The 25929-nt window shown below is 37.3% G+C and overlaps 1 long non-coding RNA gene across 1 annotated transcript in view; it reads left to right on the top strand.

The window, feature by feature from the left end:
• LOC149065133 (uncharacterized) overlaps nt 1–22917 on the top strand; it is a 42752-nt gene extending 19835 nt beyond the window's left edge. The window contains exon 2 of the long non-coding RNA XR_016195673.1: nt 22590–22917. This is a non-coding gene — a long non-coding RNA (uncharacterized LOC149065133). The remainder of the gene's footprint in view (nt 1–22589) is intronic.
• Nucleotides 22918–25929: the final 3012 nt, after the last annotated feature.

The raw sequence follows: 25929 nt of genomic DNA, 5'->3' as shown, positions 1-25929 counted from the left end.
CATTTCATTGACCTAAGATTAGAGGTTCGGGGCCATTCAAGTTAGCAGATTTTTAACTATTTTTGACCCCCCCCCCCATTAGCAAAATTTTGCAGCTCTGCTTCCTACCTCTTAACACACATTGGGATTAGAGACGTACGCACGGAGGGAGAGGGTGCACGAAGGCCCCCCCCCGGACGATCAAAAGTCAGCAAATCGGAAACTCCCTCCCCCACCCCCCATCGATGCTGACGTAATACTTGATTGACCCCTTTTTTATTTCACCCATCATTCAGAATAACTCTTTCAGAACTACCGTTGTGTTTTATCTTGGGTCTTCAATGGCTTAAAAGCTTAAAGCTAATTTTCACCTATCCCTAGTCTTTTACACTGCCCTATACACAAGCTAGTAGCTCTTGCCACGTTATCTGTAGATGTCATGGCATTTTTAGGCACTCTAAATCTAGCCACGTCTCCTATACATAAGGTGGTATTTCTGGGAGCTCAAGCTCTGCCTAAGGCACCTAAAGAAAAGGTGATACTTCTTGAATCGTAGCCATTACTTCATAGATTCAGTGGTCTCTCCACAGTAGATTCCCACGCCTAATTTATTCAGAAGGTGCCTTATTGCATGTGGTGCACGCCATATCCTCAGAACTGAGGTACCTATGAAGGCATTTCTAGGAGCTCTACCGAGAACGACTAATAGCGGAGGGGGGGGGGAATTTACTGCAAGATTTTGTCCTTTAATGAAGGCGTTCTACTCTCAAACGAATGTACAAGACAGGACCGCAACTACATTCTTGAACAACCGGGGCGAGTGAGCATTTTGACACCTCTTGTAATGTTGAAGATACCAGAATGATATTTGAGCCCCGTCGGGTCCAAAGCCCAGGGCACGAGATCCGCTTGTTCCCCCCAGTTGCAGCCCTGGTACCAGCTACCCTGAAACTGCAAGAATATGCGGCTCTTGCAAAAAAAAAAACCTCCATTTTTATAATATAAAAATGGAGGTTTTTTTTCCTCATTGATTCAGTCAATGAAGGTAGAAAATGAAAAATTCAATTATTTTTTTATCAATTTTTTTTAAATCAAAATTCATTTAAAGGAGTATGTGCCAATGTTGGCAAAATTTTGATTGGGGGGAGCAATCGCTCTCCCTGCTTCCCTTCTCGCCACTGGCAACAATTTCCTAATTGAGTTTTGAGGCGCACGGGGACTGTATAGAAACTTAATATTTTTATTTTCATAATTAAACAACCCCTTGAAACATGAATGACATATCTGAGTACTAAACGTTATTTGGATACCTTTTTTTAATTGGAAGTATACCTCTAGGATCAACGGTTACCCAGTAAAATGCCATGCTCCCTGTTTGCTAGGCACCCTGCTTGCATATTTCGATGCCAGTACCCACTCCCAAGTCTAGGTATTTTTTTCCCATGTTTTGACTTCAGATTGTGTTTACCATTAATTTCAAAAGTTTTATCTAAAAAATAAATAAATAAAAATAGATAAATAGTGGTTGATGCATATTTACATGTGTCGTGTGAATTGTAATATTCCAGTAAAAACCTAAACCTTAGTTTTAATGAAAAATAATCACTCGGTACATTGAATACCATTACAACTTAGCTTGACAGAACTACTTACAATTTAGTTTGAATTCATTAGAGATTTGTTCTGCACAAATATTTAATTTCTCGAATAGTTTCAAGAACATTTTTGAAATACAGTAGAGATGAGAGGGATGAGCATCTAGAATAGAGAACTACAAAGCAACGCATGCGAAATCTCTGCTAATATTCTTTTAATATGATTAGTTACAGAAGTGATACATTAGTATGTAATCACAAAGCACTCAACTAATATCATCCAATAAGAAAACAGTTTCGAACATATGAAATATTTGCTTGTGATACAACAATTAGAAAAGCCTCTCAATAATAATTCTGAAGTCATCAATTACGAAATGTTTCGTCTGTATTTTTAAATATTAATCACAGACTCACAAAGACGTACTATAACTATAGCTATTGACAATAACCTGTGAAGACAGAAACTTTATTAAAAAAATTTACACATAACAAATATTCGTGTTGAACATTATTTTCAGGCACTTTTTGAATTCCTCCTTCAATTTATTTCGGGCAACTTGGCACTATCACAAAAAATAAAGAATATGGTAGAAAAAGCTTTTATCATGCGAAATATTTAGCGTTAATACTTTCAACAAGAGACGTTTTGCATGTTCATGTGGGATACTGAAAAAAAAAACCCCAATAAACATCGGTTTAGTGCACATCGAGAAAGTTTCATTGATATCTTAGTCTCTCCATGCCAATCAATAAAAATTACGCAGAAAACTACTCAACCTCGTTAATTGGCAAAAACCTTGCACACTTTCTGCCAAAATAAAACATTCACTTTCTTTTTAAAAAAGATTTTGCAAGATTATTTATTGGGCTCTTTCATTTACTCATTTTTCCTGCTAACACTCATCATCATCACTTTAAAGAGGTTCTGGTTCTGCCACTGAGATATCGCGATGAGACATATTCTTATGCTAAACCATTTGGGGAGTTGACGCTATAAATTTCATTTGAACTCCCTTCAGAATGAATCAACTTGTGCTTCTTCAAATTAGAACTGGTTGAAAACTTCCGACAACAAAAATCGCATTCGTGTGGTTTCTCCCCAGTGTGGACTCTATTGTGTACGTTGAAATTGCTACTAGTAGAAAATGTTTTACCACAGATATCACACTCGTGTGGCCTCTCCCCGCTATGGACCCTTATGTGTGATTTTAAAACTCCTGATTCGGAAAATGTTTTACCACAGATTTCGCACTCATACGGCTTCTCCCTCGTGTGGACTCTTTTGTGTATGTTTAAAGCACTTACTCGAGAGAATGTTTTACCGCAGATATCACATTTGTGTGGCTTCTCTCCACTATGGACCCTGTTGTGTAATTTTAAAACGCCTAAACGGGAAAATGTTTTACCACAAATTTCACACTCATGTGGTTTCTCTCCCGTGTGGACTCTTCTGTGCATCTTCAAACTGCTGCAGGAAGAAAACGTTTTAATACAGATTTCACACTTGTGTGGTCTCTCTCCACTATGAACGCCGTTGTGTGATTTCAAATGGGCCACACGGGAAAATGTTTTACCACAAATTTCGCACTTATGTGGTTTTTCTCCCGTGTGGACTCTTTCGTGCATCTTCAAACTGCTCTTGAAAGAAAACGTTTTACTACAGATTTCACACTTGTGCGGTCTTTCTTCACTATGGACCCTGTTGTGTAATTTTAAATCATCTTTTTGGGAGAATGTTTCACCACAGATTTCACATTTATGTGGCTTTCCCCCAGTGTGGACTCTTTTGTGTATATTAAAATTGCCACTACAAGAAACCGTTTTACTACAGATTTCACGCTCGTGGGGCTTCTTCCCAGTGTGGACTCTTTTGTGTCGGTTAAAACTGCTTCGGTCAGAAAATACTTTACCACAGGTTTCACACTCACGTGGTTTCTCTCCCGTGTGGATTCTTATGTGAATGTTTAAACTGCTACTTTGAGAAAATTTATTGCCACGGATGTCCCACTCGTGTAGCCCTTTTCCACTAACCCTTTTTTGTAATTTTAAATTGCCAGCTCGAGAAAACATTTTACTACAGAGTGCGTGACTTCTCCCGAGTGTGGACTTTTTTGTGTCAGTTCAAATCACTGATGTCAGAAAATGTTTTGTACCAATTATTATACTCATAATGGCTACTCTCACGGGTGGAATGATTGGTGCGTGTTTGAATTTCTCATGTGGCATTTACGTGTGCCTATTTAAAGTGTCAATTGAACAAAACGTTCTTCAACAGTTGGATGTGGTTTCCTTTCCGCGTGTCTTTTTTTTATAGATTCAAACTGATTTATTAAAACGTTTTACTACAGGTATTGCACTGATGTAAGTTTTCTACATTATTGAGATTGCTTCCATCCTCATCATCTTTGTTTTATGTGATCTCGCAAATGATTCATCCATATTCTTAAAGATGTGTTTGAACAGAGAGCAGACAAATTATTCTTCATATAATCATTTTTTTGGATATTATGCCGAGGTGAGGTGAACTAGGAAACAATAGTCATCTGGTTTCTATCGTGAATCGAACCCAAGTACTCATACAAACAGGACAAGTGCGCTACTATATACACCACTAGACTCACGCGGACGACCTCATCTTCCTTATTTCACGCACTCTGGCCTGAGTCTGTATAACTGAATGAATAATTTGTTGTAGTTTCTGCAGTTCTTGTAAAGTTGGATGTGTTAAAGAAACTTTCCTCTGCATATCCTCTTGTAAAGATTTGGCTGTTTTATGATGGATATAATGATGGAAATCTTTGATTACCTACAAAAGGAAAAGTATCATCATCACAAAGTCTTAATCTATTTTAATCAAGGCTGGCAAGTTTTTGAGCAGTATAGTAAAAGCCATGGTACGACGGTCGACCGGAATGTAGTACCTATTTGCGCATGCGTGCCATTTTAGCGGCGGCAGGTATCCGACTCAAGAGCAACCAGTTTCAGTCAGTTATTCTCTAACTGTGTACAAGTTTGCATCGCATCAGTGATGGTAACTTGTGGGAAATTTCCCATATTCGTGGGAAAAATTGTCCAAAATTTGTCCAAGTGGGAAATTTCTTAGCATTTGTGGGAAATTTTGAGAGTTCATAAAACAAAATAATTTTTTGAAAAAAAAATAAAGAAATTAATGCGGTGCAATACTTTTCTACTGTAAAATACTTGATTACATATTCACCCCGCTAGATGGTTGCACATTTTTCATAGTGCATGGGAAAAATTTAGTCAAAAGGGAAATTTTTGAGGGAAATTTCGCTGTATCGCGTTCTGACAGCTTTTGTTGTTTTGGTGAGTGATCAAAATGTCTAAAAAAAATTGAGCGTGCCGCTGTTTCTGAAGTAAGGATGTAATTCGTTATCTGAACGCGCTAAAAATGTGCGGCCAAGTGAAATTTTTATGAAAATCAAAGACGTGTATGGTGATGGGATAGATGAGTCATCTGTGTGATCATCACACTGAAGAAACTGCGTTAGTCGATACGCAGAATCGAAGGCGCGGAATGCTGCGTAGTAGCATTGTGCTTCTGCATAACAATGCATAATCTAACGTTGCTGAGGAAACGAAACAAATCCTTGAAATGTTTCATTGAGAAATAGTCAATTGTCCTTCATGTAGTCCTGACTTAGTACCTCGTGACTTTCATTTCTTCACCAAACTCAGAGTTTCTGGGGGGAAAAAAAGTTCTCAAACTATGAAGAGCTCGAAGAAGAGGTCACAACTTTTCTTCATGGAATGGCAGCATATGACGATGGTGACTGCATTCACAAAAGCTCGTTGCAAGATACGACAAATGTTTGAATTCAAATGGGAACGACGCAGAAAAGTAGCATAAGATATGAAAATGTAAAATGAAAGGTTTTACAAAAAAAATTGCAAATAGTTAGTTTTTTCTTATTTGTATACGGGTATCACTTTCCGGACGACATACGTATTTACTCATACTGTCCAAAGCGCCTGCCTCTAAAACCGTACAAGAAAATCAAAGTAAAAGATAAGGTCATAATCAGATAAAAAATTATTAAATTAAAAACACTTAATTTCAACAGTTATATGACTAATATTAATTTGTTATACAGGGTGTTCTGTAAATGGTCCAACAAACTCAGAGGGTTGTTAGTAGACATCAAGGAGAACAAAAATTGCAATGGAACATGGTATAGCAAACCACGTTGAGGGTGAAAATCGCGAAAAACGCATGCAGGTTTCGACGTCACGCTGGAACGGCAAAATTACAATAATAACTACAAAAAGATTTATTTGGTTAATTTTTACGAGTTGTTGAATTCCTGGACGCGCTCAATGATACCAGGTACGCTTACTACCGCAATAGCGCTAATTTACGTCGTCCGCAGTGCGTAATCCCAGCGTATGCGTTTTGCGACGCTGCTTACCTCAGATATGGTGAACGAACTCACGAACGCATTGAGCGATCTACTTACATCAGCCTTTCGTCTCCTCTGGACTCAGAGCCTGCATGCGTTTTTCACGATTTTCACCCTCTTAACGTGGTTTGTGACAATATTGCAATTTTTGTTCCTCTTGATGGTTATAAAAAACGCTTTGAGTTTGTCGGTCCATTAACGGAACACCCATAGGCGGAGATAGACTTGGAAGTCTGGATGGGGGGGGGGCACGGTCATTATTGCTGATGAAGGGCACGGTGATGATGATGTCAATTCATATATACATTAGATCAGTCGACTCTACCTTTGACGCTGGGCCCCCCCGCCTCGTATCTCCGCCCATGAGAACACCCTGTATACCGACTTTATCATAGACATCACCGGCACTGTTGACATCTATTGCATATGAAACGTCTGCTGATAGAAAGCTTCGAATACATCATAGCTCCGTTCACATAGAAAAGAGTGATTTAAAATCCGCTTCAAAAATTTCACCAATGATCATTTGATCATTTTTGTCGCACCACGGTCATTTTCTGCACACGAGGGCTAATTAGACCGGGACCTACAATTTATTGCCGATTCCGAACGGCAGGGTTGTTTCTTATACTCATCGAGAGGTTGGTACGCTAACCCCTCGATGGGGGACCCCTGTGGTATCAATTTTTTGCTGCGGTCAAGTCGCCGTTTTTGTTGTATCCCTGTGTCAGGAAAGTTTTCTGACAAGGACGAACCGGGTATCGAACTCGCGACACCTCTAAACATCCTTTGGTACTTTAGGCGAGTATCTTATCGAACGGGCTACCGCGCCCTTTCACCAATGACTGCTCTTCATTTATTTCCTTATCAAGGAAACAATTCGTTAAGCGGGTGCTAGAACTCGCAATAGTACCGCAATATTTGCACATGCGAACGAGGTTTTTAACACCTCGAAAAGTATGAACACACAAACTTAATTTACTCATTGCTGCATACAGAATATTATTTTGTGAAGGGGAGGGCTGGACTTCATCTTACTGGCACAAATTGCCCGTGGAAACAAAACGCTAAAAACACGCGGTCAAACTCCTTCCAAAGAAAACACTGAATGAAAAAGAAATAATCGAGAAAATGTTTTAAAAAAATTGAACTGATTATTACCACCACCTTAGAATTCCCCGTGATAGAACCAGGGCCGCAACTAGGGGTGGGTGGGGGAAAGGGGGCAAGCAGGTCTCGTGTCCCGGACCAGAGGGGCCACAAATTTTATTCTCAAACCTCTCCTTCAACATTACAAGGGCGCGCCAAAATGCGCACTTGCCCCGGGTTACTAAGCATCTAGTTGCGGCCCTGGCTAGAACTACCCTTTTAAGTCTGTCGGAAAGAAACCAGGACTGACTTCAAAACAATCAAGTCCGACTTTTTTTTTTTTTGTTCAACTCTTTCGTTGCCACATTATGAAAAAGTGAAACAATTATCGTGTACCTGCACACAAAAGAACAAAAATAATTGAATAATGGACGCGAACTTTTTTAGTTAGCGACGGGTTCGAGAAATTTATTTTCGAGATGACCATCAAGACACAGGGCAAGGTCCTTAACAGATGGGTTGGCCAACAAGGACCCCTGGGCTTCGAATCACCAGAAATTTTGGAAAAATATTTTCATTATTGCTCATTTTTCAACAGAATTTTAACAAGCAAAATAAGCTCGGGAGAAACCTCCTGAAGAATAATAACATTGTTACATGCATTTACTGACCGGAACTTGAACACGGATAAATACACTCGAGAAATTAGTGAATTCAAGGAAGCAGCGATCCTAATTGTATCGTTTGATGATCAATTATGGTTATTTAAGGATCAAAATCAACGATCCTTACTGCAGTGCCTTTCACGGGTAAACATTGTCGACCGTGACCGAACGAATTTCGAGAAGTAAACCGAGGGTCGAGTTCGTAGTGGTTGTTGTTTTGATGAATATTTTGTAAATTATTTTCTCTGAAGACATCGTCTCTTTTCGAACATTTCCAATCCAACCATCATACACATTTAACATATTTTGTTACGTTCAGCGTTTTTACACATCGAGAAATACATTTTAGTTCACTACTTTGATTGCTTTATAATATATGGTCAGCACATGTTATTTTTTTGGTTTTCAGGTTTGGCAACGCCAGAGAAAGTATGCAAACAAAGAAGCGGAAACAAACAATGCTTTCACTTGGCGATTGTGGCTTCCTTCAGCGTTAGTATTTACGCCCTCATTTATCGTGAGATTATTTTAGTTTGACTAATTAGTCATCGGTGCATTAATAACGACATTTTGCTCATCGGTGCATGAGGTTTCCGATGACTGAAGATCAATATGGTGCCGGTAAATGAAAGTACGTGAAGTATAAGCATGCGCAAAGCATTATGGTTTGTTACCCCCGAAGTCTTTTACGCCGGGTTTTCCCATGATTAGGTGGGTCTTGGGACCATGATTCCCCTACTTTTTATCAATTGTAGAAATTTGGCTAAACAGATGGGAAAAAGTTGTAGCCAAATGAGAGAGAGAGAACCTGATTAACAAGACTTGTTTTGAGAAAAATCTGATTTAAATGTAAGAAAAATCATGATTTTCTTCATACCCCGTTTTTCATCTTTTACAGCTTCTATGGCAGCTTTTAAAAACCAAGAATCAATGAAATTGCTGATCAAATGAATAGCCCTTAGTTGATTATCACTGAATAATCGTTATTGTTGCAGGAATAATCCGTTAAACTGTACTTTGAATGTGTAATTTTCACAGAAAATTGCTTAGCCCGATTGTGTTTTTCATAGTTATTGTTGCTCCCACCTCCATCATATTCACGGGAAATACATTCCGAGAGTTACCACAAATAAAGAACACACGCTTTTTTGTACATCTCGTTAATTGAACATTATAAGGGTAGAAGGGAATATAAAAGAGAGGGTGCAGTGATTGTTGTCGATGTTTTCTGAAAGAACATTGTGATTTATGTTTACCGTTTCTTCTTCATATCATCAAATATGTAAGAGTGTGTTGACAAGACTTCCTTTACCAATTTTTCTACACGTGAACAACATACCTTAAAGGGATCTATGTCATGAAAAAAATATTGTGCTGAGTTGAACTTGCGAAGCCCTTCCACTATGTTACTCCTGATGATTTTGCCTTCCGCTTCTTTATCTAGATCGTCTTGATCTGGTACCGCTTCGGGGTGAAAATGGATTTTAATTACGCTTATGGTCACCTAGTTCTCAGGTTGCAACCCTAGTGCATCCCGAAGCATTAATAACGTAGGGAAATAAAAAAACTTTTTTTTTTCAATGCTCACCTGTTTTTTTTTTCATCTTCCTTTCTCCACCGCCCAGCAATAATCTTTGTTAGAAATTGGAATAACCCATAGGGCACATACACATGAAACACCAAATTTAAAAGAAAAAAGTCACACAAGAAAATGCGACATTAAATCACTGAAAAAATTAGTTTCTGTTCAAAGTTACGAGGAAGTTGGCCTGACAGAAACTGTTTAACACTGGAGAATTGAAAAAAAAAAAAATTGGTGATATGAGATGTAACTATAAACAGAACATGAGCAACATAGCGCGCTGAAGGTGAAATGACACATAGTATTACATATATACACAAAAAAACATGTTTTGGATTATTAGTAACTACACCTGTAGGTCAAACTTCGTTCTGGCTGATAAAGGGACCCCCGGACCTGAAAATATCGACTTTGTTTTCACCACCCCCGGTATTAATATTACTTCACTAAACAGAGTCAAAGCTTTCAGACAAAAAATACAGTGTAATCCAGTTGGATCAGACGAGCTCAGCGAAAATAAACAAATGTTTCCGTGGTGTCGCATTTGGGGATTTACTGAAGGGTAGCTAAAGTCCATGCCACCCATCCTTTCCCTTCAATGCTCGCAAATTTGAAAACGATGGTGGGCTTTATCATGTACCCATATGCATTTGCATAAAAACAACATGGTAAGTCTGTCTTTACTTGCCTTAAAACCAGTAACTCGCTTTTCTTCTTGGGTGATATATGTTCTTTACTGCATTTTCTTCCAAAATAGTACAGTTTCATCCGCGTTAAATACCTGCTGAGGTGCATAACCCTTCTCATCAATAAGTCTATCAAGCAAAATTCTCTACAGCAATGTCAGACTCCCTATGTATCTACTTGAAGGGCAATCCAATCAGAGATGTATGCAAGATCGACCTATTGAGGGCACGCAAAGGGCTTGGAGGTGAGTCGCAATTAATTACTTGAAGAGAAATTTTCAGTTCTTAGCCTTCAAGTAGCATTGCAATTAAAAAAAATTTATTATAATAGTAAAAAGAATTTTCTTCCGATATTTGTGCCAATAATAAATTTTGGATTACCTTCTGGGAAGAGGGGGTAATAGGAGCCTTGTACCCTTCAATCACATACGTATCGGATTTCAATATGCACTAGGAGGTAGCGGGCAGAGCTGACAAAAATCTACTGATATAATACTTGAATGGCCCCTCATATGAAAAGAAAGAAGTCATGTATAATAATTATACAGTAACATAGAGTGAACCCCCTTCAATAAATACTGAACTAGGAGTACATAATGAAAGTATTCAAAATCCAATATTTGAAGTAGACAATATATAATCACACGACTACTATACCACTTGTTATCATAGTATACACTATAATATTTTTCTTTTTTGACGATTTGATTACAAATTTCATCAACATTCGCTTCTGAACTTTTGTTCTCTTCTTCATGTCCTTGTAAGTTGATGTTTTTTGCAAATGGAATGAGGTCTCCTGTGTTTGCATACATGCATGTTGGCAACTTTAGATATTGAATGGGCTAATTTAATTCCATTTAGTGGATTTGTGACCCTAAACAGTTTTTCCATTTCCCTAAACAGATTCTGCTCAAAACTGTCAAATAAAACACCAAAACGAAGTGGTGATAGCTCACTGAAAAAGTGACAAGGACCCAACTGTAACCATATATACTGCCGTAATATATTACAGAAAAGAACTAGATGATGATTTAACAAAACAGTCATATGCCATTATATCCGACACAAAAAAACCTACCTCCTATGAACTCAAGATTTTTAATGAATATTTGATGGCCAATTTCAGAAGAAAAAAAAACCAACTCAATATTGCAGTACGAAAAGCTATAATTTGCAGCGATGATGATGCTGTTGCACATTTTAAGAATCGTAACTCAGTGGCTGCAATGTCGTGTTCAGATTTAATTTCAGAGTGGAACTTTGACAAAGGTCCTTATGATGGCAGTCCTGAAGCCACCATGTTTGAAAAAAGGTTTTACAAGGTAAAATTCACATTGTTGATGCAAGTGAATTCTTTAAAGACGTGGACTAAATTAGCCTGAACATCAAATGTATATATATATATATATATATGTATCCATACACATGTTATGTTGGTTATTTTCTTATTAGGAGAACACGGCACCAATATGTTATGGTGTTCTCCCCAAAAGATATATTTTACCATAACAATTTTATTTATGAACTATGATCATTTTACTCCTTATATGAATATCGTTCAACACTTTGGCCAGTGATTTGAATAGGGCATACAGAGCGTGGTTACCTTGACCACAAAATAACCCTTATCAACGGGGAGTGCTAGTGTTCCATCTTAACATTTACCACATGAAAAACAAGTAAAAAGAACCAAATTACTACAAGTCACACATACACATTTATAATAGTTAAGATAATTAAATTTTAATTACTTTTCTTCCTCAATGAGATATTTTAACAATACAGCAGCTTCATTTAAAATACTTCAAAACTGACATTGAGCAAATTCAAAAGTCTCTTATAGCAGAAAATAAATGCTTTTCCAACATCAACATTTAACAAACCTTTACTTTAAACAGCGAAACAAACATATTAAAATAAACACAAATGGGTGCATTGCCATAGCGATCATTAGCATTAAGACACATTAAAGAAATTTCTACTTAACTGAATAATTCAACGGGGGGGAGTTTGATCTAACCTCAAAGAAATCATGATATTAACAAAAACTTTACGAATTTCCAGATCACCGCTCATAAGAAATGGTGAATGAGAGAGAGAACCAAAGAGGAAATACCTCACATACTCACAAATTCCGAGTGACTCGTCGTTCTGCCACCCAGGGGTCAGTGTTCCTGCCACAGTTCTTGGATCTCGAATCAAGTTCTAGGGACATCGGGAAACAGGCGGCCTATCCAAGATAGGACAAAACTCTCCGAATCCTTCTCCGCTGGCATAACAGGCTCTGCTCTGGACATGGTGACAGGCCTCAGGATTGCCTCGGCAACAAAATGGAGAAACTACTGCGGTAGCGAAAGCAACATCTCGCGAGAACGATTTCACATTACAAACATCAAATTTACCGCGTTTTTCTCGACGAGAGAAAACACGGAAGACTGCACCAAGACTGACCAACGACTAACCAAAACTGACCAACCCACCGACGTTTCGAGGGTATAAGTAAAATGACAAGTGGGCGTGGCTTCGAAAATGCGCACACTTTGATTCGTGGCGTAAATTTTTACGACATCAATTTTGACCAATTAAGGTGAAAGGGCATGTCTAAAATCCGGACAAAATAACGCCCTGAACGAAACTTTCTTCCTACGGGGCGACTCTTCTGATCCCAAGGACAATGCACTAAATGTTATACGAAAAGGAAAACGCTTAATTATACACACACATCATTAAAAAAATACAAATCAAATTTTACCATTAGACGGGAAATTAATTCCGCGTTCCAATGATAGGTCACATGACATACTTCGACGCATAATTAATGATACAGAAAGAATTTCGTCATATGACAGAGAAAATTAAAAAAATTAATTAACACATGATTTTAAATTCAAGATGACACATAGAATACACTTTCTTGAAATATCTAAATATTTTCCAATCAGAATTATTATTCAAATTCAACGTTAACAAATATCAACGGCACGTGTGTAAGTTTCCATTTCAAAAAAAAACGAAATTATTAATGAATTACTTAATTAATGATTCCAAAAAATAGATCAGCATGTATGTCTCATCCTCCAGAAAAATTCTGATGACGTTGCAAAAAATTTCAAACACGAAAAGTGGTAATTTTGTGTGTTTCCCTCTGCAAAAATAAACAAACAAAAAAAAAAATATTCTCTCCGCGTCACCTTCGAGATCGGAAACGAAAGTTCGAAAAATGGCCATCTCCTGCTTCACTATCCTGGAACAAATTTAAATTTTTACAAACTCTTAATTTTTCCAACAAAGATGCCTCAAAATCGGTTCACTGTTGACACCACGGAGCAAAATTTTCCAGGGGATTAATTTAGAAAAAATCGGTCAAAGTCTACGATATCGAGATCGTGGGGAAAATCAAAAATTTCGAAAACACATACCGTGTGTACAAAAAATAGGTGTGCAAGCTACTCGTTTTCCCAACTGAAAAAGGACAACAAACTAATTTTCTTACAACACATGACACATATCCACTATTTGACACAAAAACATGACACATAAATACGATATGAATAACTCTCGATTACAAAAACTATATGTCATATGTCAAAAGGGGGGAAAAGTGTGGCATGACTTTTCCACCTTGACAGTAAAATGGCAGAAATGGAAAAACTGTTTAGGGTCACAAATCCACTAAATGGAATTAAATTAGCCCATTCAATATCTAAAGTTGCCAACATGCATGTATGCAAACACAGGAGACCTCATTCCATTTGCAAAAAACATCAACTTACAAGGACATGAAGAAGAGAACAAAAGTTCAGAAGCAAATGTTGATGAAATTTGTAATCAAATCGTCAAAAAAGAAAAATATTATAGTGTATACTATGATGACAAGTGGTATAGTAGTCGTGTGATTATATATTGTCTACTTCAAATATTGGATTTTGAATACTTTCATTATGTACTCCTAGTTCAGTGGAAATTTCTATTCATAAAATTAATTGAATCGGAAAGAAAAAGCATAATTTTTGTGACCAACATAACATGCAAAACAACAAAGAGAAATAAAATAGCATGAAGTAAACACCTTTAGTATACTTCAAAGCCAGTAACGAAATATGGCTTACTTTTATCTACTGTTGAAAATAAAACAATGTTCAGAATAATTTATCTTAACATATTCACAAAAATGACTGATTCTTCGGCATCAAATTCGGGGTTTAAGCTGAATAAAAAATTCCTTTCACAAAACAACGAAAATGGGAGGAAAAGCTTTAGCAAAATGCTATAATGCTAATGTAATGATTGATGGTTGGATGTCTACTTGTTTCGTACCTCCTGTACACATTTTTGTGAAAGTAGCTACTACTAGTTTTGCATTCTGTGATTTTCTTTCGCATTTTGCAAAAAATGTGACCGTATCTTAAACCCTGCTTAAAACAATGCCCTTATAGTGCATAACATTATATAATATATCTAGTAATCAAAATACTAAATTGTAGGACTGAAATGTCCTTTTAGTTTGTCAGTGTTTCGATTGTATATTATGCTTGAGAAACTCCTGTGGCTTATTCTTAGTGCAAGAGTAAGAATAACCACATTTGTCTATGATATGATATATTTATTAGCATTTATATAATGCAATGATTGGTTTTCCAATTGAAGCTATATCTGAACGTGCAAAACAATGCTTTGGGTATAAAGTCCTGTCAGCTCTGCTTTGATTGAAAATACTCTTTGAAACTCTGAATTTTAAACAACCAACCTAAGCTATTTTTAGGTGAGAATAAATGAGTTTAATATCTGTATTAACAGACATGTGCGAGAATTTTTATTTGAAATAAAATTTTGGGCAGATCATTAAATGAGTACACAAAAATTAACACTGATGAAGTGCCGCGTGGCTGTGAATTTTGTGAAAATTGTTTTCCAAAAAATGTAAATGTACACAAAATGCATGAAGGAAGCCACGTAATTGTGATGAAACATTTTTTGACACCAGCGATTTGAACTGGTGCAAAAGAGTTCACACATGTTAGAAGCTGCACGAGTGTAAATTCTATGGTAAAATATTATTTTGAGTACGTAATTTAAATAACAAAACGGGGGGTCTGTAGTAAAGGAATGCCATACAAGTGTGATATTTCAGTGATAAAAAATTTTCTGACAGTTTTTATCAACACAAAACACAACACCACACTGGGGAGAATTCACGCAAGTGTGAAATCTGTGGTAAAACACCTTTTCTTGCAGATAATTTAAAATTTCACATTTCGTGATATTTGTAGTAAAATGTTTTCTAGCTGCAGCATTTTGAAGTTGAAATATGAGCAAAAGAGTCCAAATGGAAAAGAAGGAACATGGGTGTGATATTTGTTATAAAACATTTTCTCAAAGTAGCGGTTTAAACATTCATAAAAGAGTTCACACAGGAGAGAAGTCACACAAGTGTGAAATCTGTGGTAAGACATTTTCTAGCCTCAGCAATTTCAACAAACGCCAAAGAATCCATACTTGGGAGAAGCCATTCAAATGTCATATCTGTCATAAAACATTTTCTCAAAGTAGCAATTTCAACAAACACAAAAGAGTCCACTCAGGGGAAAAGCCACATAAGTGTAATATCTGTGGTAAAACATTTTCTCAACTTGTTCATTCAAAATCACACCACAGGGTCCACTCGGAAGAGAGATGCCACACGAGTGTAAAATATGTTGTAAAACATTTTCTCGACTTGACCATTCAAAATTACACTATAGGCTCCATACTGGAGAGAAGCCACACGAGTGAAATATCTGTGGTGAAAGAGTTTTCTCACGCTCAAAGTTTAAACCTACACAATAGAGTCCACACGAGTGTGATATCTGTAGTAAAGTATTTTCTGACCATAGCAGTTCTAACCGACACAAAAGAGTCCACACTGGGAAGAAGCCACGTGAATGCAATTTAAGTCTCTTTAATATAGCTTTGTTCCTTCTTCAGTAGTTGAGATAAAAATTGAAAGAACGCAAAACAGAGGCAATTACTCCATATAGCAGGAGTTTAAGAGGTCCAGCACCCCCCTGGGACTGGTTTTGCTAATGATTAAGTCATTATTGCAGCCATGCCCCCCCCCTACATAGATGGGGTTGGTTTCAGGGCCTCGAGACAATTCTCATCATTTTTTTTCACGTTATAAATTCACTACAGCAGCGGACTGTCAAAGAGCCTAGCCAAGGGACCCTGTGGCAGGATGTGTGGGGAGGGAGTGCCATGATTTTAGCACCACTGTTCATTCACCTACGGCTGTGGTCTTTTTTGTATGCTGTTTTTCATACATAATGACATTCATCGCTGTATGCAGTTGTTGTCAAACTTTTGTCATCCATGGCTCCCTTTACCCTAGGCTCCTAGTAATGTTTATTATCTGCGGCTTTCAGAGGAAAAGCATAGTAGCTATTGTGCATTCATAAAAGAACTGCTTATGCACAGACGCAAACATCAATGGTGAACAGCTTGTTGTGATGCCCCTGATAGAGGTTGTTGATGTCCCTAGGAGCCACGACGCTCACTTTGGAGACATTTTTTAATGAATTCATGCACGTTTGTGAATTACTCAAACCCAAGGATAACATCTGTGTGTAAGTGCCCAAATATGAATTACCAGACAAGTAATATTGCATTTTTATGTTAAAAAGTCTCATATCAAAAGTGCTTTTAACACAATGGATGGTTCAAACATGCAGATCAATTTCTGCCACCTCATTGGGCAATTTGCCTGTTGTGGAATTTATGTTTGTGTGTAATTTTGATGGTGTCCGAAAAATAAATGAAATTAATGCGGAAGATGATGTTTGTCGAATCCACACACTTTAAGTATAGGTATTCTAAGTGTTCTGGAACTTTGTCCAGGTCACTCATGTGATCTGTAAATATGTCATCACTCACTCGCTCTCATTTACTTACTTGTTCACTCATACGGTCAATCACATGGTCATTCGCTTGATCACTTACTTGGTCACTCATACCGTCAACCACTCACTCATTTACTTGGTCACTCATATGGTCAATCACTCACTTGGTCACTCATACGGTAAATTATTCAATCACTATCACTTAGATTACTCGTACATTCAGTTACTCTGTCACTCATATGGTCAATCACTGATCTGTAAATGTTCTTTGCGTCATTCAAGTGATCTGTAAATGTGCTTTGCGTCATTTAAGTGATCTGTAAATGTGCTTTGCCTCATTTAAGTGATCTGTAAATGTGCTTCGGGTCATTTTAGTTATCTGTAAATGTACTGCGTACCTCTTAAATGATCATCAAGTGCAAAACACAAGTTTTATGCTAGTTTTAAAAGGGTGGCCAGACGTCCCGGTTTTTAACTAATCACTGTCACGTCATCTGTTTGTGTTGGTTCTTGTCATCGCCTAATCAAATCACGGCACGATGACCATATTTCGTTAGAAAAATATGAAAAACTAGAATTTTATGAATAAAAATACGGGATATCACGGGATATCGCCGCTGTGGTGGTCGAGTGGTTATAGTGACGGACTCGCGATGCGAGGATACGGGTTCGAACCCCACAGTGGTGGTCGGCTGAAGTTGGTTTTCTGTGGTTCCCAACTTCAAGGCGCAAATGCGAGCAGATCTCCCCGTTAAAAAGTCTCGCCACAGAGAGCAACAGTCCTACAACGATAAGAACGACTTATGGACAAACTGATGTAGATAAGTAAGGTTATTGTCCATTGGTAGAAGTTATTTACTGTAATTAATGGCAATTGAGGACTACTTAAATAATTACGTATAAAGGCAGAAATGTTAGTCGCTCAAAACATGCCCACCAGATGGCGACTTCATAGCAAGTTTCAATACCATGTAAATATTATATTCGTGCTGGATTCTATACATTATACTAGAAAATTATATCAGAAAACTATAAAACTCCAAAAATAATAGCGTCACGCTCGCATTTAATCAGAAATCTTTTATATGAACTTTTTTATTTATTTTATTTTTATTACTACAATGACCCGAAGCACATTTACAGACCATCAAATGACCCAAAATACATGTGCTGATCATTTAAGTGGCACGCAGTACGTTTACAGATCACTGAAATGACCCGCAGTGCAGTTTCGCATCACTTAGGGCAACCCGCGACACATTTTCAAATCCGCGTCACATTCACAAAGTTTGCAATCACGCAGATTTCAGGCAAGTGTATCAAAGTTTCCATAAGGGGTGCTCTTCGTTTGATGATGGGTATGGGCTGTGTGCTGACGAATCGAAAAAGCTTGTAGACCCCCCCCCCCCCCAGTTTAGAATTTCATCAAAATCACAACAGTGATACGATATTAATTCATATGATATTAATTAAGTTAATTTGCGATCCCAGATTCGGATTCGGACTTGAGACACGAATCCAATCGCAAGTCTTAAGGACCTGGCAACTCTGTCGTGTGGGTTCACTTCATTTGTTGCAACTGCCACGGTTTAAGTGAGAAGTAGGAATGGTTTTTAGAACGTGTCCTCATGATAACGATGTTGACAAAAATCCAATTCATAGGGTTTCAACCTATTGTGAATGCTTTTATGGGTTTCTAGATGGCTTTTTTGTGTAAATACTTGTTTTCGAACCTCATATTTATATGGTTTTATCCCATAGTGAATATGTAGATGGGATACACAGAGGAAAAATTAAAGCACAGAATCATGAGCAAATCACAGCAATATATTATGTAAAAAGAATTTGCATTTGTCTGCCATATTTTTGTTAGCTGCCCAAATATGGAATGTCCTGTAATTTCTTGGGATACCACAAATTATCAATTTTTTGAGGGATCTTGAAACTCTGAGGGAAGAGAAAAACATGTCAACTCGAGGGAATGTGAAACTTTGGGGAAGTGAAGTTTCATTTTATCACACCTACAACTTAAATGCCACTTTGCTGTATTTAGATTAAGAAGAAAAGTCCCACCTCTTTTTTTTCATTAGTTCAGATTGGTTTGGTTCCTTTTAAATAAAAGCAGTCCAGATAGTGTCGGCCGCGTAGTTAAAGCGCCACAACATGAGATACAGTGTGGGCGACAGAGATTAGCCATTCGCGAAAAGCGGAACACGAGAAAAGTGAAACAATGATATGCATATCAAAAGCACTGAATTATGCATTAATAGGAAAAATATACATATATGCGAAAAAAATGAAGAAAACACGCATTTAGAAGTGCGTAAACATGCACTTGAAAATATTTCAAAATATGACCTAAGAAAACAATAATAATAATCAATAGTTAATATATTTTCTGGAAAGAAATTTAAATAAATTTGATTAAATTCGTGTAATGAAAAGATAAAAATATCCCGGAACGTTGGCGCAACGCGATTAATAGAAAAAATGCTAAAAAATGCTCTCATTCTAAAATTTCAGTGATTTTATGCATTTATATGCATTACTTGGTCACTCACTTTATCATCGTGAAATGTTGGGGGTAAATGTCCAACTAACTCGATCACTCATGAGGTCGCTCATACGGTCAGGGCACTCGAAATGTGGCAGAGAAATTTCCTGACGGGAGGGAGTTTAATGTACCGGAGACGAGAAACATCCCGGGGGGCAAAATGCCTAGGGCAAAGTTTCCGTTAACCGGCCAGATGTGGCCATCCGAGAATTTCGCGGTAGCACGCCCACCATTTTTAGAAAATAGCAACTTGACACAGAAAAAACTATTAGATTCCAAAAAAATTAAAAAAACATTAAAAAAGTGGTCTGTCCACTGAAATCTGTGTTTCCGTATTTAGAGCTGTGAGATACCTTCCAGATCTAATACTAATGCTGCGCGTTATGATGCATTAAAAGAGCCGTCGTAACGAATGGTGTGGCCAAATTCAACATCCCAAAGTTTTACATAATTACAGAATTTATATTAAAAAAAATGCTGAAAAAAACCCTTTATGAAAGAAATAGTAATTTGAGAAAAAATAATGATTTTTCCTTAATTGATGAAAATTTATAATTGATGAAAAATAGTTACGCAATTCGCGGTAACTACAGAACTACGGATAGAAATAATTTCAGTATTATTGAGAATTGTTAATTGTGTAATATTATTTTGGGGGAAATAATTTCATAATCGATGAAAATTTAAAAATTATGGAAAAAATACATTTTTTCAATATTATCGGGACAAATTTCAGATTTCATAAAAGAAATAATTGATTAACAAATTAATTAATTAACGAATGGAAGGAAATTATTTAAAAATAAATAAAACTCTTCAAATTTAACGGAAGAAATAAAGCAACCGGTAATCTTATTGGTTGAATTTTTCAAGTTTTATAAAAGGACTCCACAACAGGCAAACTGCCCAACGAGGTGGCTGACTTAAGAACATCATGGATCCCCGAGCCATTTTTTGGAGGCCCTACCTACTACTGCTACACCACACATGCACCCCGCCCACAACCCCCAACTAATCGGTACATGCGGCACAGCAGCTTTTGCCGTTTCATTTCATGAAATTACTGAAAATCCTACTAGACACAATACTTTAAAACTAATAAACTAATAATAAATCCAACATATACGTACTGAGAGCCATATTTATTGAGGAAAAAACAGACATATTATTGTATTTTTGTTGAACGTAAAAAATTTATTTTCTGCTCAATCTACAAGAAGCCCAGAAACAAAATCGACGTCAACCTTCTTAACACAATCTTTGACACAAACACCCCAGTTTTCGTCGGGGGTGACTGGAACTGCAAGGACCCTCTTTTTTGCTGTAAAAAAAGAAATAAGCATGGCGTGGCCCTCCGCCGACACTGCATGAACAAATTCCTTCAAGTTCACTCTTCCCCCACTCCAACACACATCCCTGGCAAGTTCACTCTTCCCTCACTCCAACACACATTCCTGGCTGCCCAAGGCAAGCCCCTGACGTTATAGATTTTGGGATTTCAAAAAATTTTTTCTGTGACATAGACACACACACAAAGGTCATACTTAATTCCCCACATAACCCTGTCTTCTTCGAGGTCGACTTCCATATCCCACGATCCAAACGAATCACCAAACGGGTCGACTGGACTAAATTCCAAGAATTAACAGAAAACGATGAAGCAATCTCAATCACAGCAGAAACGCCCACGCACATTGATGAGGTGGTTACACAGCTGTCAAACGCTTCCAGGAGGCCATTGACCTCGCTTCTAGCGAAGTACACTTCACTGACCTCCGATATGGCCTCCCGAGAGATATCCTCCAAAAAATAGCTTTTAAAAATCGAATTCGAAAAAAATGGCAGCGTTTTAGGCGACGACTGGACAAATTGCTCCTTATACATACGAATTCTTTTGAAGTGTAACTTCTTTAGCGACATGAGAGTGAGCGATACAAAGGCAGGCCTCAGTACCAAAATATACAGGACACTGTAAGCTATGACACTGAAGTACGAAGGAAATACAGGGGGTCCCAAACAAATCTGGGACGTCCCATGGCCCGAAATGTAATGGCCCCTCCAAAAAAATGTCTCTGTAAATATATTGTACACTAGGAGGGACTGGGCTTTGCCCACCGACGCCTACGGAGTCCGACTCCACTCCCCCACCTCCTCCAATGAAGATAACTACTCGTCATATCATCTTTAATTCGTCAAGTAAAATATTCTTTCCAAAAATGAAGTCGCTCTTCATTAATTAAGCCTTCATTAAGCTCTTCATTAATTAAATATCATTGGTCTAGATAATATTTTGATTTCAAGTCCTATGTCGTGACGCTCAAAAATGAATCATGAATGCAAGAAAAAATAAAATTGGCATCCCTTTTACGTAAGTTATTTCCCAGTTGTCGGTGTCTCACATCTCGAAAAAAACACACAATTTTCATCCAATCCAAGCCAATTTTTGCATAAATGGTCGCACTTGAAATATAAATGGGTTACATTAAGATCTTTTCGGAGCAAAATCCTTGATGCAAAACCAAGTAATAGAGAATTAGAATGGATTGACTACTTTACCGCACACAAACTCCAGTCACATATCGTCATACGGAAATTATCAACCATAGGAGTTAGGGGGAAATGAAGGCTCCATCCATCGATGGTCGCCCCAGGTTCGGTAGGTAAAGAACTTGCTTCTAACGTTCTATGCCCGGAATCGAACCCATGGCCGTTGATGGTAACCTGCGCAGAGGCAGACGAGCATCTCACCACGGTACCACTCGACTGACTGTGGCAAACATGACGAAAGGTACGCAGAATGCCGTTCGATCAATTTATAACGTATTTTCTCACTGCACTCCATGATTCGGTTTCGATCGCTTGTAAAAGCTTTCTCTAATTCTCAACTTACCTTTCTTTCCTTCCCAATCGTTTTTTACCTACAAATATCTCGTTACAAGACATGCGAATAATTGCTTTGATGATATTACGTGATGCTTTTTTTATTTGAAGCGCATCCTAATTACATTATTAATTATTGTAAGCGACAATGATTATACAGTTGTTTTGAATAGTTCCCTTAATATTGTTCGAGTATCACTTTTTATCCATTGTCTTTAAAGAAAATTTAAAAAAAAATCCATTTATTTTTTTTTCAGGGAGATTCAGGAGGTCCCATTCTTTTACGTGATCCTGTGATCAGGGAATACATTCAAGTAGGTGTCACTTCAAGCTTTTATGGGGAATGTGGAGAAAGAATTTCAGTGTTCGTCAACGTGGCAGCATTTTCGGATTGGATCTACTCTCACACCGAGAGTGCCTCCTGCACACCTTGTTTTATCGATGAAAATTGAATCTAAATTCATTATTTTGTAGCGATTACCGACAGTCGGAGACCATCTGATAGCTGCATAATCGTATGCGAAACACGACTGATCTGAATCCGTAAGCAATAGAATTACGCAATAAACTACGTTGTTAAATATATGAGTGAAATGTTTGTCCTAAAATGTCTCAAAATTGACATCATAGTTGTCATTGTTTCAAATTGGAAAACACGACACGCGCACAAAAACAAACGCAATAAGATGATAATAGTATTGATGTTATTATTACAGCACATCATTATTTTCATTATTAACAGATGGAAGAACAATAATAAGAAGGAAAAAACCGTAGACACTCTTAATATATTATCAATAATTATTAACATAAAAAAGGAAACAAGTTTAAAGTTAGGAAGATCCTGGACGTTGTTGGGCGTACCAGTGTCTCTCTTCGTCGTCTTTGATGCCGCTTCACACTTGGAATTCACCGACAGTTGAATCCTAAATGGAAAATAATCAATTTTCATGAAAATAATCAAAATTAAGGTCCTTTCAACAACAGAAGTTTATTTTGCACAGAATCCCACCGTGGATTCCTTATCTGTCAGGAGCGGACTTGTCTTGGACTGCCTATCCATCTGAACGTGTCATCATACGGATGGAAATTGGGCAGGTTTCCTGTAAAGGTAAAAAATTCCACGGGTAGGCTTCCGAAACTAAGGCCTGTAGAATGAGATAGGGTGGGTGTGGTACGATCCAAATGGGAGCATCTAAAAGTGGACAGTATAGGTCACAATATGGTATTGGACTGACTTCTCTCACAAATTTTGAGAAAATGTACTACGAGAACAGAGTCCAGAATTAGAGGAAAAGTAAAGGGGATAATCTTGATTAAATATGGTGAGTAAATATGATAGATATAATTTAACTGGTGTACTTAGAGGTTTAAATCAAGACATCTTGTACTAGTAACTGATATAATTTTCTAGTATAATGTATAGAATCCAGCATGAATATAATATTTACATTGTATTGAAACTTCCTATGAAGTCGCCATCTGGTGGGCATGTTTTGAGTGACTAACATTTCTGCCTTTATACGTAATTATTTAAGTAGTCCTCAATTGCCATTAATTACAGTATATAACTTCTACCAATGGACAATAACCTTACTTATCTACATCAGTTTGTCCATAAGTCGTTCTTATCGTTGTAGGACTGTTGCTCTCTGTGGCGAGACTTTTTAACGGGGAGATCGGCTCGCATTTGCGCCTTCAAGTTGGGAACCACAGAAAACCAACTTCAGCCGACCACCACTGTGGGGTTCGAACCCGTATCCTCGCATCGCGAGTCCGTCACTATAACCACTCGACCACCACAGCGGCGACATCCCGTATTTTAATTCATAAAATTCTAGTTTTTCAGATTTTTCAGATCGGTTAATTGCAGTTCAATTCACCGCGATTTCCACTGTCCCGCCCCTTTTCTCGCCCCTTTTTCAGAAATTTTAACACAGTTTGTAATTTTGCCAACATTCTCAGTGATGTCCCGTATTTTTCTTCATAAAATTCTAGTCTTCTATATTTTTCTAACGAAATATGGTCATCATGCCGTGATTTGAATAGGCGATGACAAGAACCGACACAAACAGATGTCGTGACAGTGATTAGTTAAAAACCGGGACGTCTGGCCACTTCTTATAAAACTAGCAAAAAACTTGTGCTATGCACTGGATGATCATTTAAGAGGTACGCAGTACATTCACAGACAACTAAAATGACCCGAAGCACATTTACAGATCACTTAAATGAGGCAAGCAAAGCACCTTTACAGATCACCTAAATGAGGCAAAGCACATTTACAGATCACTTTAATGACGCAAAGAACATTCACAGATCAAAGATTGACCATATGAGTGACAGAGTAACTGAATGTAAGAGTGACGTAAGTGATAGGGATTGAATAATTTACCGTATGAGTGACCAAGTGAGTGATTGAGTGCATGAGTGGGCGAGTGATTGACCATATGAGTGGCGAAACGATTGACCGTATGAGTGAACAAGTAAGTAAATGAGAGCGAGTGAGTGATGACATATTTACAGATCACATGAGTGACCTGGACAAAATTCCAGAACACTTAGAATACAATTAAAAGAAATATTACTCAAATTCCGTCCCGGAATATTATCAAATTTGGAATCCGATTTCACAGAGATGTTGGTATTACTCAAAATCCCCCCCCCCCCAATGTAGCCCTTCATTTCCCCACCACTCCGTAATTTTTTGGAATTTCTGAAATGATCGGTGACTTTGCAAAGTTATGACGTAATCACCAATTTTGTGACCGTTGGCATTGGAAATCTTGAGCCGTATTTCCGGCAAAATTATAATAGAAAATGGCATGCGTATTTCTTATCACTTATAACTTTCACCGTTAGGCGTCCTATCGCTTATCCCGTTTCACCAGAAAGAGTCATCTTCACTACAGGGAATAGCCTTAGATGCTGAAAATCCTGGATAATAAAGTCAAGTCAAGTGAACCACAAATAGGGCCGGAGCTGTCACACCGCAACTTGTTGCAGTTGCAGTGTCTCAACGTTAAAGTTTATTTATATATATTTATATTACATATATATATATATATATATAATATTTTATTCACACTTTTTTTAATATAATGAATCACAGATGGCGCTGTATTAAGACAATATCAACATAACCATGTCTCTACTGTATCTTGTTTCGATAATTTTACATATATATATATATATATTTATTAATTATTTATATATATATAATATTATATATAATTACATAGATATATGTTGCCGGAAAACGCTTGTAAACAAATACATTTCGGACTTTGACCACGCACTTTGGTAAATGCTGTGAGTTTTCTGATTTTTTATAAATTTTTAGATCTTAACATTCTTTAATCACAACGATCCTGATGCTAATTAAAATCATAATTAACTAATTACTCATTCAAACTCGTGAAAATTAGTGATGCGATTTATCCAACTTTCATAAATTCGAAAGATTGTCATTTATTAATCACATCGATCCTGATGCTAATTACGATACTAATTAGTTAACTAATTAGTCATTCAAATTCGTTAAAATTAGTAAAATTGCGATTTTTCTAATTTTCATAAATTTGAGAGATTGTCATT

Source organism: Pholcus phalangioides, unplaced genomic scaffold, assembly GCF_987345545.1.
Source record: "Pholcus phalangioides strain wild (caught in Gottingen) unplaced genomic scaffold, Ppha-v1.0 ptg000041l_1, whole genome shotgun sequence".
In the NCBI taxonomy this organism is placed as follows: domain Eukaryota; kingdom Metazoa; phylum Arthropoda; class Arachnida; order Araneae; family Pholcidae; genus Pholcus; species Pholcus phalangioides.
This window is presented reverse-complemented; position numbering and strand designations above follow the sequence as displayed.